Here is a 13,393-nt window from a genome sequence, read left to right as displayed (position 1 = left end):
AAATACTAAATTTACGGGGAAGAAAAAAAAAAAAAAAAAAAAAAAAAAAACAAAAAAAGGAAAAGAAAAAGGAAAAAAAAAAGATAAAGGAAACTTGTCCTTCGGAATTTACAATTATTTATGATTATTTAAGTCTTTCATGGAATTTTTCGTATGATTCGCAGTGGCTCTATCCGTTGGTGAAGTGTATAGCAATGTATTTACTGATTAGAGAAATGATTATTAAAATGGAGTGAAACTAATACGGCGTTTGTATGGCTTATTAGGCGTTCACATGCCTTTTCGACGTCTTTCTCAGGCACTGTAATGGTATATATATATACACAAACATTTATTTGTGTGTGTATATATATACATAAACACACACATATGTAAATTATTTTCATTTCATTTTGTCATACTTTTTTTTGTATCATCTCGCCACACCGGTACACACGTGCGTCTATTTTTCCTCGAAATTACACGACACTCACACACATATACACACACGGACACACATACAGAGAAATAGAAAAAGCAAAAGAAAGTACGAGGAAAAGACGATGCAGCGTCGCGTTTGCACACTCGTTCGCCAGGATTTTCAGATGCACAAACGAAAGAAGTGATTCGGTTTTCAGAATCATTTGTATTTAGAAAGTCCGTTTGTAATTCGTAGCAGTAATTCATAGTAATTTCTCTCGGTCTTTTATCTGTGCTATGTATCTCGCCATAGAACATTCTCTTTACTTCCAAGTAAGCTGGTGTGTAGTAGCTTTAATACGTTCTTATTAGCATCTTTGAACGCGTCTCCGGGCGCGTATTCTGTTTTTTTTTTTTTTAAGACTTGGTTGAACGGCGACCAAAAAGGCTGGAATGGAAAAGTGAAGGAAAATCGGAAACGAGAAAAAAGGGAAAAAGGGGAAATTAAAGAGAGAGAAAAGAGTGTATGGAAACGGTAATCATAGATTTTTGCGCTCTCGTAGATTACAGTGATCGAGGTAAAGTCGTATTCACAGATCTCACATTATTACTTTTATACATGTAACATAGGTTTATCGATTAATTATATGTTATTATTGATCGTATTCGCACAACTCTATTATGTATATGGTTTTACTAACCGATTGTTTAACCGACCGAAAGGATAGTTTTAATAATCATTTTTTATTTTTTTGCAACTGTTGTTTGTCTCTCCTTATGTTTATTACTTATGCACTCTGCGTCTTACCGCATCTTCTACTTCAATAAGTCAATCAGGCCAATTTATCTCTTCTTGTTACACACGCTCGCTACTGTTCAAAACTTTGGGATCGCTTGTCCGACGAGAGAGAAAGAGAGAGAGAGAAAGAGTGAGAGAGAGAGAGAGGGAGAGAGAAAGAATTAGAATCGTATATTAACCCTCTATGGGCCCGCGTAACTTTCAAGTTACATGCCGATGTATGGGTATTTTATTAAATACTGCATTTAACGTTATCGTCTTGATCACTCCAGTTCGCGATTTTTCTTTCGATATATTTATAATTATTTTTACAATACCTCCCGTGGGTCAAATATTTGTTGATTTTGTTACATACAATTCTTATAGCCAAGAAAAATATATATTCGGCCCATAGAGGGTTAAATTATGCCAGCGAAGATAATCTTGTACGTCTCGAGTTGGTAGATGGTCAGTTACAGTAAAACGACGAGATTCGGATTGTTAATGTATGTTCGTTTAAAATATTCGCTTGTTTTGTACACCCTACGTCGACGCAAGTCGTCCTCCTTGCAAACGAGGCTTCTTCTGCGTATTTTTGTAATTTCGCGTTTTCTTTTTCAACAGTCTTTCTTCACAGAGCCTTCGTACACGTTTGACGTCGTTTCGTCGTACCTAATATATTCATGTCGTCGATTTCTTCACCCTCGTGTAGCCTCCTATCGGTTCTCGAATAAGAATACCACGAACAACGATCTAACCTTCCATCGCTGATAATTGTAAGTAAAACGCATTGCTACAGTGTCACAGTCTTATGGTGCAATAACAGTAAGATAATTCCAAATTGTAGAATCTCGCAGTCCGTGAAATCGAGCGAAATATGACAGCTACTCAGGGTGCACGAGGGAGGAAACGGAAGTTAGGAAACGACGAGACATGACCACCTGTAAAAACGAAAACAGCGAACACGACGATATGTCGAAGGAGATGCAATAAATTTGCCAAAGACGAAAGATACGTAATCTCGAGGGATTTTTATTTCATTCTACTTCGTGAACCACGAATTTTGAGAAGCGATCCCAAACTTTTGAGCGGTGTGCTTCGTGCCTTCCACGCTTAATCGCGCATCCCTCGAATAATGATCAAACACGAGCATTGTGCTATTCTCCAAATTGTTTCTCGCTGATTATCTCCATCTTCGCGATTCAAACCTCGAAGAGGTCGCTTAATTTCCAACCCTTAATTACTCTCGAACTTTCTCCCCGCGTGTCTTCGTTCTTTCATCCCCTCCTTCCTTGTGCGTCAGCGTCTTGTGGGAAGAAGTGGAGGGAAAAAGAGAGGAAAGAAAAGGGAAACGTAAATAATGCAAAGGAGTCGTTATCTATGATCAAACCCGCGTCAACCGCGATCGGTATCCGTCGTTCCACGACCTATCGACGATTTCTCGGCGACGATGCAATTGGTAACGATCGAATTGGCAGCTTTCGCGAGCCGTTGAGACACGATGAGAATGTCAGGCCCGTTTCGTATCGTGAAACGTACGTAAGTATACGACACGATCGTGGGACAACTCCAAAAGCAAGCAGTGACGAGCGGTGCCATTCGTTGCCAAAGCGAGTGTCCACTCCGTTTAATTTCCATTATGGTCAGTGGAGGCGGCTAGCAACGTTTGTTAAGCGAAGAATCAACTGGCCGGTTCGTTGAATGCAATATTTCGGGGTATAACATAAGTTCTCGACTAACGTTCACCGTGTTTGCGATTCTTCCGAGACGCAATCCCGATGTTCGAAACGGAGCAGTTTCTTTGTCAGAGTAAGAACAGTCGTGTGATAGAACTTCGGTGATTTAATTGTAAGAAGAAGGAGATTAATCGCGAGGGAATTCGAGAGGAATCGAAGATTACGCGAGGAGACGACTGAAAGCAATTTTAAAATACCATTGAAATTACCAAAATACCATCGTATTATCGATTATCAAACATTTGGGAAACCTCGAATTTCATCGTCCGTATTTTCTACCAAACTTCTACCAAAACGAAAAATGTATATTCGATTTAATGAATTTGCAATGTCTTCTTCGCATAATCTTTAACAAAGAGAATGGAATGCTCATGGTTGTCACGACTATTCTTGCTCCGTCATCAAGATCCGTAACCAGTGTTTGAAAGATACCTTTTCTCGTAACGCGTAGGGTCGCTTAGTTTTTGCGGAACACGGAGATAATTTTGAGCGATACACCTTCCCACCTTCGGATAATCTCTCATGGAGACAAGGAAATAGCAATATTTTTGCTACTCGTTCATAATACTATATCGTCGATGTTATCTAATGTGTTAATGACGATGCCAACGTACGCATTCGCAGTAATGGTTGATTAAAGCTATACAGAACTTATCGTTATCGTGCGATCGAAACGATCGAAGCTAGTTTTACACAAGATACCCAACAACGATGCTATTACGTTAACGGAGAATATATTCGATTCGATTCCTCCATCTCCATCGATTCGTATACGTATTTCCTTTCGTTCTCTTAATTTCTCCTTAATTTCGGACAATTCTCATCTAGTCTCCACGAAACATTTCTCGAACCTCGTTGTTTAAGTTTAGGGATAAGTGAAACCGTGTGCGAATTTTTTTAATGGATATCGAAATTGCTGGTAGTCGTGTAAAGACGAAAAAGAGAAGAAAGAAAAGAAAAAAAGAAACGAAAGAAAAAGAAACTGCGATATACCATGTTATTAATCATACGATATAGATGTATTAAGGTACAAACTTGAACTTTTGCAATATCTTCGTAACAAATTTCGTGGCACTATGAGCGGGATCGATATCCAACTATCGTTAATGTAGCTCAACGACGTAGCTCTGTGTTTAAATGTTTCAGCATGAACGGGAACGAAAAACGATAGTCGTTCCTGATTTTCCGCGAAGTACCGTCGATATCGTACTTATCGTCAAAATGGCGGCCGCCGCCGCGCCAAAATGGCCGCCGGACCGCGCACGCCGGCTAGGGAAATAGTCTGTTTTTCGCGAACGTTCGGATTAATTTTGGATTAACGAAGACGAGTCACGAAATATATTCTCCAGTGTGCGCTTGATACATTGAAGTACGCTGTAATATTTTGAGAATTTGTAAGCGTTTGTAGTGTACACTAAATACGGGGTGGATGGGATGCGGTAACGGAAGTCGAGGAACATCCTATTCGATCGTCTGTCAGCCGATCGCGAAATAGTTGATACATAAATGCAATTATATATATGTATATGTGATGAACGAGCGAGAGGCAGGTGATGCACAATAACGGGTTAAAAGGCAGGAGGAGAGAAGAGAGGGAGAAAGAGGGCGAAGGGAAAGAAGAAACATATTTTTCTTTTAAGCGATTCTTAATCAGTAAGTCTTGGTCACGTGCAAGTGGAGACGCTTTATTCGGACTTTTCACGCAGTCGTCCAGAATAGAAAAAGAAAATGAAACAAAACGGGAAACTTTCCGATCACACCGGCTCGATGAAGCGACGAAACCAGGTTCGAGTTGCAGGGCTTTAAACTTAGGTACTGCGTCGGTAGATGTACTCTCGATAGCGTGTAATGTTAGACTAACATTAAGATGCTGAAACATATGAAACACGATTGTCATTAACTCTGCAGTAAGTCAGTCAGTGATATCTCGTAACAGTTCGCGACGGTTCGCAAATAGACTCGGCATCACCGGCGATACTGAGGAAAGGGAATGAAACTCGAGATCGTTCTCGTTGCAGTCCAATGTGTTCAGTTTCAGTTTTTGCAAAACGTCGGAAAAAGGGAGAAGAGTCGAAACCGGGGGAAAAAGAGGGAAAACAGAAAGAAAACGCATCACGACACGTGCTACACGCGTAAACCAGTCGAAATGTCAACCGAGCAACGATTCGTTGATCGCATCGTGTACTGCAGGGTTTACGGGGAATCGAGGTAGTCGTTAAAGAAGGAAATTAAACGCGGAAGAAATTGGTAAAAATAGATGAAAGTTAAGATTTATATCGGAGAGAGTCGGACGATGAAGAACGTAGCGAGGTGACGTTTTCAGGAGCACTTGTTTTCGAAATTTGGAAACGCGACTCGGTGGTATAAAGAGGAAACGAACGAAAGATCGGAGAAGTTGAAAATTTCTTGGAACCGTGTCTACGTTCCACGTACAATCGTGAGATCGAATTATTGGTGTCCGTAGAGGTATATATATTTTCTTATTGTATAACGATAATTAGCTCCGCTGCTTTGACACGTTAAGGCCTTAGTACATTAAAATCAGTTACGTTTCGCATCCGTAAATAACCGGGAAACGATTCTCAGTTTATCGATCAGTGGCAACGATCGGAGGCAGAAGACGATCACGTATCGCGAATTGTTCGGTGAGATGTCGCCGACGCGAACCGAAAATATCGGAGAATATAAGACGTTCCTCGTTTGAATTTTAATTCGAACTGATTTAAGGGAACTAGAGCCTTAAGCTAGTTGTAAAATTTCCTTAGGTACCTATTGTTTTAACATATGGATTGTCTATGTCTGAATGCTCGCATCATTAAATACACGGCGAAAAGGTGAGACGAGAAAGGAGAAATATGTTTTGTCTGGTCAATTTAAGAAATACCGAGTGTCTCCGCACTTTACTCTTTTTAAAAAAGATAAGAAAAATAAAAACATGAAAAAAGAAATGGGACAAGAGGCAAGCACGCGAACACGTGGCGTGCTTCTGTTAATATGTTTCGTGGATTAATTCAAAGAATCACAAAACGTCTTTCTAGCTAGTATAGTAACGGTAATTAAGAACTTGCTGATTCCACGTTTTCATGGCTCATGGCGACACAATAAAAAATAACAATGAACACTACACTATTACAAATATTTATTATAAATAAGATATAACAAATATAAAGGATAAATATATTATATTGAATTAATAATGATTGAACGAGATGAAATTTTTTGGTACAATAAAATGAAAAGATTAACGTTGTTCGGATTATTTCGTCCTGAAATTACACGTCCCTGAACTTTGTAATCTTAATTTCTTTTTTTTGCAAACCTTTTCATCTGTTCATTTATTTTACATTGTAGCAAAAAATTACTAGCAAAGAATTGATCATTTTGGACCCCTGTGTATGTTTCAGTATGTAAAAAGTATTAATATATATTAATCCTTTCCCTCTTTTTGTGAAAACTCGTAATTAATTAAAGCAGATATAGTAAAGTAAAGAATTGGAAAATAGAAATTTACTTATATAAGATTTTACGTAAAACTGTAATACTTCTCATTATATTTTGTAATAATTTATTTCCATAATTTTACTTAAGCCGTATTACCGAGATTAAAATTTACCGCCATAAAGATGTGTTCTGTTTTATCAACGGAGTACGTCGTATGTATCCAAAAATTCCTGTAATACCGACGACTCTCCTAGCTGAAACATTTCATATTTTATAAGTAATGAAAAATATTTTAGAGTATGACATATTCATTTTTAAGTAACTATTAACAAACGAAAAATAAATAATAGTATTTAACTATTAGAATTAACCATTAGAAATTACTGTTCGTGTAAATTTCTTCTCGGTCGTTTACTTTATCAACAAGCGATGTTCTTTTCGTTATTTTTATAAAAGATAATTACTATTTGCAAATTTGTACTAATTTTTCGAGACAATATTGGTTATATTACTTTTGTGTAAGCGAAAATATGGAAAATTCACGAATACGTTCAAAAAAATTCGACTCGATTGATCATTGGCCGATACGCAGCCATATGTAAAGTCGGGACGAGTCGCTTCTACTATTCCAGTCGTGCCAGAACCACCGAGCGGTGCGAACGTTTTTCCTCGTGCGTCGTCCTTCAACCGTCGTGTATACATACGCGCGTATCGGTGATTTTACGACCATACTAAGTCGCACGTTTTCGGTATAATCGGAGGTCGTGAATGTTTATAACCGATCTCGTCTACGAATCGGTCGTGGTTGGACGTTAAAGATTCTGTGTACAAGAGAATCGCGGTATCTGTGACACGTACGTGAACAACTAACGAGGCGACCGTGAACGTTTTCGCCTTTTTTCGTAGGGTGCGTGAACAAAGCATCGTGAACATATTTGAAATAATTTTGCCCGTTCAAGGAAGTGTTCCGGCATTCTTAAACCGGTACGTTACCGCCTCGGAAACGATTTCGATCGGCAACGTGAAGTGCACCGAAAGTGTTGGAACGAGCACAGGCGGCGAGAACGTGAGTAAACACGTTTTTTTCTTTCCTCGATTAACGCCGATAGTACAAAGTACAAGCTTCCTCCTATTTTCATTTCCGTTTGTTTTTCCTCTCTTTTCCCATACTATCGAGTATCTGCAAATGTTTTGTGTTTTCCACTTGCATCGGTTTTCCTCGTAAAATGTTCCATCGTTTCCTGCGTCTCGATAGGTTAGATTTCGTACGACGTGGAAAAACGCGGTTCCCATGACTGTGCGTGAGAAACGTGTTAATAAGTTTAATAGATCTGTCAACTATCACAGAACAGACATATTTCTGTTCATGCGAGAAGAATGTGCGTGCAGTTGCTAAATCGAGTGCGTGTTTCGATCGTTCCTAATAAGAAGCTCTCCATACTTTTATTAGGCATCAGCTGACAGTATTAGCACAGGGCTTTTTCAACGGTATTCGCTTGACGTTAGCCGCTGTGAAGTTAATTTCCTTCGCGTTCGAATCTCTCGTCACTTCGATAGTGTCGCGTCGGCGTGTTATTATTCCGAACGTGTAGTTCGCCTAATAGAATCGTAAGATTTATACGCTTCGTCTCATAAAGTATACTACACGGCCGATTTCAATCGGCACGTTTTATTTATTCCCCCTCCAAGGAGAGCTACGCTTTATACCGTGATCGCCGTACTCGTCCACGAACGCGAAAACGATGGAAATGGAACGTGGAATGAAATTAATTCGTTTCGAATTAGGGGAACAGACGAAATTGATGCGGCGTCATTTCTTTCGTTTCGCTGTGACAATAAGCGCATTCGCCATCAGTGTATCGACGTTCTTTTACTCTTCGACATATATTAACTTTTATAACAGTGGCTTGTAGCGTGTGTATGTTATTTGCATCGCGTTCGACGTAAAATCGTTCATGTAACTTCGCTCGGGAAAGGCCAGTGACATTGCCAGTACGATTTCATTGTACACCTTTCTCGTAAATTATTGGCGATAGATGAAGCGTGCATAAAGTGTGCATATTGTTACGTCAGCGATCCAAAGTTTCTATTAATAGTCTTATTTCGATGCAAAACGGATATATCGCATTATGGATCGTGTGCAGCATGGGTTCGAGACGCACACTCGGCAAATCCCGCAAAGGTTAATGACATCTCGCGCGGGTGATGAATCGGTGGAACTTCCTCTTTTTCGTCTTCGATTCGGTCGAGTCGGAATCGATATTGGAGAATATGGACGCGGTTCCGTATATTACATACATCGACGAACAGTAACCAGCCGCTATTTCGATCTACCTCCGATACAGTCGGTTAAAAAAGAGGGCACTGCGCTCTGATGATCCGCCATCCATTTTATGTTTGAATCGTAATTTATCAAATTGTATTTTTTTACCGCAGAATCCGTTAATGCTTTAGCAATTCACCTGATAACTCCGGGATATAACGCTTTATTTATTTTAATGTACTTTTAAAATTTTCGAGGAATTTATCGCTTGAAGGAATATCCAGGAGGGAATAATACTCTAAATGGAGTAATTATGAAATTTGTTGGCGCGTATATGTGCATATATAGGGTGATTAAGAAGTGACGGAACAGTGAAAATTAGTAGGAAACTACTGGAATAAAAGTGATTTCTTTCAAACGAGTAATTATTTATGTCAAAGATAATGTATTTCACGAGAAGTGGATTATTTGTGAAGCGTGCAGTGAAATTGGGAGCCTTAGTGAGGTTTAATGAAACGTTTTATTTTTTACTCTGTAGGGTGATAGCCTCTTTTAAGTCGGGTTCAACGACCTGTCAGGCAAGGTCACATAAAGCCATAAACACACAGTGAACGTATCTCGTGCATCATCCTTTGTCACAACGAGTACTCAAAATCTTCGGTTTTAATTTATCGTACAGGTTATCTGGAATATTCCGCCTCGTTTTATATTTAGGGCAACTTGAAAATATTCGATCTATGCGTGTGCTTCGGCTGCAATTTGAAGTGCCACGAAGGACTCGAATTCTCTCGAAACGTTCGAATTCCTTGCGCATATCGAATTTTCTGCGCTACTCGGCGCGTCACGTGATCCATTTACGCCGATTCGATAACTCGATTTCCTTCCGAATTTCAAATATTCCAACCGTTTCATTTCCAATTTCTTTGTTATGTCTTCACAGTCGGCCTTGTCTAATAGGTCTCCGAACTTCTTCCAAACACCTTCGTCGCTCAAAAATAACTCGTTCAAGAACTCGTCAGTAACCCTGAAACATCCTTCACGTCACTGTCTAATTTTCCGCCGTGAGATTATACAAATTTATTTTTCCTCTACACCCGACTTCTTTTATTGGCGAATTAAAAAATATCTCTTACCTCGTGTACCTTGGTCGCACGCGCGAAGTTACGTGTATTGCAAATATTTATATCGAGGCGGCATCGATGGGTATCGGTGTCGCATTAAATCGATCGTTCGCACGCGAAGCGTGAGATGTCGCTATCGAGGAAGGGAATAAAGGGGGGAAAAAAAGACACGAAGGAAGAATAAGCGACGCGTGTCGCCCATGGGAAACCTTGGGCGAACGAAAGATCGCGTAACGGTAACACGATACCCCGGTACGGGCTTTCGCAATATTATGAAAACTATATCCTCGTGAAACGGAATAGCGTCTTATTGTTGTGCAGTCAGAGCAACTTGAAAAGCGCGCGCGTGCGCGCGCCGCCGCGTGGCTCCCTCCGGGCTCCTAACCGGCTGCTCGAAAAGGAGAGGCCAAGGTGCACCGGCTTGAAATCCGTTTAATTATCGCATTATTTAACGCGTTGCCTCGCGTCACGAGATTTGCCGTGAAATTTTGATTCTTTCGTGTAGTCGTGAAATAGGTTTCTCGTTAATTCAGCACGCTTGGTTAGGTTAACTGTTTGATTCGATGGTGACATGAAACCATGTATAAGGCAAGTCGTAAATGCGTAATTGTAACCTATAATATTTTATAATTTCGAATAATTTATGCCATTGGTAGAACGAGTGATTATTTTTGTTTAATTTTAAAATGTTACGGGAAATATTTCGAAAGTGAGATTCGTAAATTATTTTTTACTTTTTTTTTTACTTTTTATAAATTTTTATTAATTTGAATAACGTATATGATTTAGGAAGGAAGAAAGGAACGAAGAGTATGAATTTTTAAGACTACGTTATGTCTTCTGAATACAGAAAAAGAGGAGGGAAACTATCGAGAGGCAATACGGACTGGAAAAAAAGCGGACGCGCAGATGTTTCCTTTATTTTCTTGTCGGATGTCCCAGTGATCGAACAATAATTGTCAATTGACTGGCAATACGATCTAATGAAACCGTACCGATGCATTGGCCAGCTTCGTTGATAACCTAAGCTCGTACGCAATTTATTTTATATATCTCTGCTATTCGATTTTTATCTCATAGTAAAGCTAGCCGTACCAATAACAATTTTTTGCATAATATTTCACATAAATTTTACATATTAGTTTAAATATCGAACAACCTAATTGATAATAGTGTGACAAAAATTTATTAATCCTTTTATTCGAATTATTTAAAACGCAAATATTCTATTTCAGCGTTTTCCGGTATATGAAGATAATTCGAGCAAGAAAGGAAATTTCAATGCAGGCTTTGGTGCAAAATTTTTAATTAATATAGTCATCGAGGATGCGTTCGATCGCCTAGTCTCCCACGACGAATCAATTTATAGAACGTCCATGAAACGTGATGTAATTTCGATATCGCTCGACGTAGGGAAAAAAAAAAAAAGACGAGAGAAAAGAAAAAAGAGGAAAGCATCGCCTTATGAATATCGCATGCAGCGCCGAGTTCATTGATGGCGTGCGTAAAATTCCATTAAAATTCGGTTCGATTACCCGCGAATGATCTGCGACCGTCGATGCACGCACGCGATTCCCCTGGGTCCGAACGTCGTGGCGAATTAAGAACATCCATTTCACGGTATTAAACACGATATTTTACGATTCTCCCGTGCACAACCAACAAATATTCGCCGACTGTATTTTTTCAGACGATACGTCCGCGTTAACGGTCCGTGTACAATTTGTCAGCCATCTATTTCCATATATAATAGCGCCCTCGCTTGGCAACGTTGCGAAATAGCTTTAAGCAGAAATGGAAAGATGTAACCGAAACACTGCTTTCGCTATTCGTTTCGCGTGTACGCGCGAACGAAACTTTTTATTGTTGGAATCTCGAATGGGCTAGCAGCTTTAACGAAATAATGCCTGGTTTTAATGACTAGTTCATGGATTTTGATTATTCTCTCGATGCTTTTTTCAACGTGATTTATTTACGCTTCCAATTCGAATTCACTCGCGATCCAGAGGGCGTTGTAGAGGCGCGATTTTAATTTCTTATCGCGGTATTGTGTATTCTTGGCTTAGTTCGTTTACGCTCGTACGTTTAGCACTGCTCGTGCGAGCTTAACAGAATGTTGAAAGTGCTCTTTAGAGATTAACGGTTGCCGCGCGTTTTCACGGTGTATACCTTGCAAATTATTTAATCGTATCACCGATTTCGCGGTGAAATGCATGCAGCTTGCATGTGACGGACAATTGACTGTCGGGTAATCAAATTTGCGACGTTTAGACGGAAACACGCCTGCTGTATTATTTAAGTTCAGCGTTATATAAAATTGTAGGTAAGAGCGCAAAGGGTAATTTAGCCGGGGCCAAGAGATGAATGAAAACAGAACTGGTTTTACAGAAATGTTTATACACAGGCATGCTTGTAATGAATTAAAGCAGCAAGTGTACCTCGTTGAATTTTCATTAATCTAAAGGGCGCGGTGTACTTTTAATTAAATTTGCTGCATTGTTGCGTTTTTATAGCAGTTCTGCTTTCCTCGCGCTATTTCAGCATCCGTATTTCCTGTTTATATCGCGCGCCCTTGTTTTTCACGCCGAAATTCGTAAAAATCGGATTTTCGATCATTCGCGTTATTGGAGTAGGTTCGAATATGATGTCGATCGCTGGAAATAAAAATTAAAAGCATCTCCGTGACTCATCGCGCGTCGGTGCTGGTCTCGCGGGTTTTTCTATGAATGAACACCAGGAATAGAATGCTGCGGTCGTGAATGAGGCAACACATTTGACTATGTACAAGGAAGTTCCATGTCGATATAGACACTTTGCCGGAGAAAGTAGTGCACGTGGTGAAGTAGTCGCGTATAGCGGTATCACACAGTAGTTTAAATGCAACCGAGCCGGTGTACTAGGGTAACAGTGAGACCGTGTTCAAGGAAACTCTAATATGCTCTGCAAAGCAATTGAGAGACAAATTAGGCGGACAGATTTCATGCTGCAGACAAAAGAACATAGCACACGCGCAATTAAACTTTCGCCAATACCAGATTAAACTTTCTGGCTATTCAGATTCGAACGTTTCAATTACGAAATCTTTTATTTCCCAGTTTTCGAATGCGAACTTTTAAAATGTCGAGTATGGACTGAAATCTTGAAGCTCTACAGCTGTATCTTAATTTTTTAATTCGAACTAATTAACATTAAAAATTGCAGATGGAAAATTTCACACCTGCGAATTCAAACTTCCAAGTTGTCACATACGGACTGAAATCTCGAAGCTCTACAGGTGTATTTCAATTTTTAAGTTCGAACCATCGGCCATTAAAAGTTGCAGATTGAAAATTTAACACCTGCAAATTCAAACTTCCAAGTTGTGAAATATGGACTAAAATCTCGAAGCTTTACAGGTTTATTTCAATTTTTAAGTTCGAACCATCCGCCATTAAAAGTTGCAAACTGATAATTTAACACTTCGTGTTCATTTTTTAAATTCGAACTAATCAATGTTAAATATTGCAGATGGGAAACTTAACATCTGCGAATTGAAACTTTCGAATGGCAAAGTACCGCCTCGGAAATCCTTAATCCCTGGCGATCTTCTCAAACTGGCCAATACAGCTTACAGAACAATCTCCACGCGAAATCGTAATAGCAACAAACACGACGC

General features: G+C 39.4%; 1 protein-coding gene across 8 annotated transcripts in view; it reads left to right on the top strand.

Annotated features, from left to right (window-relative positions):
• The first annotated feature begins 7,091 nt into the window (after positions 1-7,091).
• Positions 7,092-13,393, top strand: part of LOC108552817 (Inositol 1,4,5,-trisphosphate receptor) — a 38,889-nt gene continuing 32,587 nt past the window's right edge. For all 8 annotated transcript variants that reach the window (XM_017907485.1, XM_017907489.1, XM_017907486.1 and 5 more), the window contains exon 1: positions 7,092-7,420. The gene's annotated coding sequence lies outside the window, so the exon portion shown is untranslated. The remainder of the gene's footprint in view (positions 7,421-13,393) is intronic.

This window comes from Eufriesea mexicana, unplaced genomic scaffold (assembly GCF_001483705.2).
Source record: "Eufriesea mexicana isolate 0111107269 unplaced genomic scaffold, ASM148370v2 scaffold8101, whole genome shotgun sequence".
NCBI lineage: Eukaryota > Metazoa > Arthropoda > Insecta > Hymenoptera > Apidae > Eufriesea > Eufriesea mexicana.
Note: the sequence above shows the minus strand (reverse complement) of the source record. Positions and strands in the feature narration are given on the sequence as shown.